Source organism: Pteropus vampyrus, unplaced genomic scaffold (genome assembly GCF_000151845.1).
Source record: "Pteropus vampyrus isolate Shadow unplaced genomic scaffold, Pvam_2.0 Scaffold520, whole genome shotgun sequence".
Classification (NCBI taxonomy): Eukaryota; Metazoa; Chordata; class Mammalia; order Chiroptera; family Pteropodidae; genus Pteropus; species Pteropus vampyrus.
Window position 1 is genome coordinate 621358 of NW_011889301.1, and position 3007 is coordinate 624364.

Genomic DNA, 3007 nt, shown 5'->3' on the forward strand with positions numbered 1-3007 from the left:
AAAGATTAACAAAATTGATAAATCTTTAGCTAAATTGATGACAATAAAAAGAGAAAAGATCAAATTACAAACCTCAGAAATTAAAGAGGATGCATTACTACTGATTTTATAGAAATAAGAAGCATTTTAAAGGAATACTATAAAGTACTGTAGTCCAACGAATTAAACAGATGAAATGGACAAATTCCTAGAAAAACACAAACTAATAAAACTAATTCAAGAAAAAATAGACAATCTGAATAAACTTGTGCCAAGTGAAGGAATTGAATTAGTAGTAGTAGTAGTAGTAGTAGTAGTAGTAGTAGTAGTAATAATAAAAACTACTAACGAAGAAAAGCACATGCCCAGATATCTTCATTACTGACTTCTATTAATACTATTTCAAAAATAGAAGAGGAGGAAATGCTTCTTAATTCATTTCGTGAGGCCAGGATTAACCTGGTGCCAAAACCAGACAGAGGCATCACAAGAAAACACAAATATATACTAATACTTTTTATGAATATGTACACAAAAATCCTCAACAAAATGTTAACAAATCAAATCCAGCAACATGTAAAAAGAATTATATACACTGACAAAGTGAGATTTATCTCAGAGATGCAAGTTGGTTTAACATTCAGTAATTAATGTAAAACATTGTATCAATAGAATAAAAACAAATATCACATGATTATCTGACAGATGCAGAACAAGCATTTGACAAAATCCAACACTTCACAATATGAAGACTGAACAAACTAGAAATAGAAAGAAACTTCCTCAAAATGATAAAGAGCATCTACCAAAAAGCCACAGCTAACATCATACTTACTGGTGAAAAACTAAAGGCTTTCTCATCAAGATCAGGAACAAGACAAGGATGTCTGCTTTCTATTCAACACTGTATTTGAACTTCTAGCAGGGTAATTATGCAAGAGTAAGTAAAAAAAAGGCATACAGTTTGGAAAGGAAGAAATTAAACTATCGCTACTTACAGACAACATGATCTAGTATATAAAAAAACATAAGGAATCCACGAAAAATCTATTAGAATTAATAGACAAATTTAGTAAAGTTGCAGGATACAAGAACAATATACAGTAATGAATTAAATTTCTATACACTTGCAATAAACAATCCAAAAATGAAATTAAGAAACAATTCCATTTATAATAGCATCAAAAATAAAATAAAATACTTAGGAATAAATCTGACCCAAATGACTGTATAACTTATCCTCTGAAAACTACAAAACATTATTGAAAGAAATTAAAGATGACCTAAATAATTGGAAAAACATTCCATGCACATGGATCACAAGGTTTGACATTGTTAAGGTGTCAATACTCTCCAAACTGGTCTATAGATCTATAGATTAAATGTAATCCCTAACAGAACCCCAGCTGACTTCTTTGCAGAAATTGACGAGCTGATTCTAAAATTAATATTGAATTTCTAGGACCCAGAAGAGCCAGAAAAAATCTTGAAAAAGAAAAAATAAAGAAGGAGGGCTCAAACTTCCTTGTTTCAAAACTTATTATAAAGGAATGTTAATTAAAACAGTGTGATACTGGCCTAAGGATAAACAAGTAGATAAATGGAATAGAATTGAGATTCTAGAAATAAATCCATATGTCCATAGTCAACTGATTTTTGACAAGGGTGTCAAGACCATTCAATAGGAAAAAATAGCCTTTTCAACAAATGGGCTGGGACAATTGAATTGCCATTTGCAAAAGCTTGAGATTGGATCTTTATCTCACACCATGTACAAAAATTAACTCGAAATGGATCAAAGACTTAAATGTAAGGCCAAAACTATAAAATAACTAGAAGAAAACACAGAAACATGACCTCAGATTTGGCAAAGGACCCTTAAATATGATACCAGCAACGAAGGAGAAAATAGATAAATTAGACTTCATCAAATGATAAATATTTGTGCTTCCAAAGACAATATGTAGAAAGCAAAAAGGCAACCCACAAAATGGGAGAAATATTTTAAAATTACATATCTGATAAGGAATTTATGTCCTGATTATATAAAGAACTCTTACAACTCAGTAATAAAAAGCCAACTAGCCCAATTTAAAACAAATAAGCAAAGGATCTGAATAGACATTTCTTCAGAGAAGATATACAAATGGCCAATAGCACATGAAAAGATGCTTGATATTGTTAGTTATCAGGAAAATGCAAAACAAAACAAGAATCCACTGTATACCTATTAGGATGGCTATAATAAAAATGCAAGTTAATTACAAGTGTTGGTAAGGATGTGGAGAAATTGAAACCCTCATACACTACTGTAGAATGTAAAATGGTGCAGCCAATTTGGAAAACAGTCTGGTAACTCTGCAGAGGACTAAGCACAGAGTTACCATATAACCTAGCAATCCTACTAGAAAGAGAAAGAAAAATATATATCTACACAAAAGCTTGTACATGAATGTTTATAGCAGTATTATTCATAATTGTCCAAAGGAGAAAACAGCCTATACGTCCATCAATGACAAATAAATAAACAAAATGTGTTATAACAATGCACTGGAATATTATTCAGCCATAAAAAGGAATAAAGTACTGATACATACTACAACATAGATAAATCTTGAAAACAGTGTTCTAAATGAAAACCATTCACAAAAGGTGACATATTATATGATTCCATCTATATGAACTGTCCAAAATTAGGAAATCTAAGGGACAGAAAGTAAATTAGTGGTTGCCTGGAGATGGAGAAGTAGGGGCTGGCAAATAGGGTACCAGGTTTCTTTTGGAGGTGAGGAAAATATTCTAAAATTGACTGTGGTGATTGTTGCACATATTTGTGACTTACTAAAAACCATTGAATTTTATACTTTAAGTGGTATTGTATGTGAACTATACAATAGTTCACAGTAAGCTGTTAAAAAACAACAACAAAACAACAACAACTAAGTACCCAAAATGGGAAGCCCAGCACCGGAACTCCACAATTTAATGCAGCTCATACAATAAGGGCAGACCAATGCAGGGCGACCAT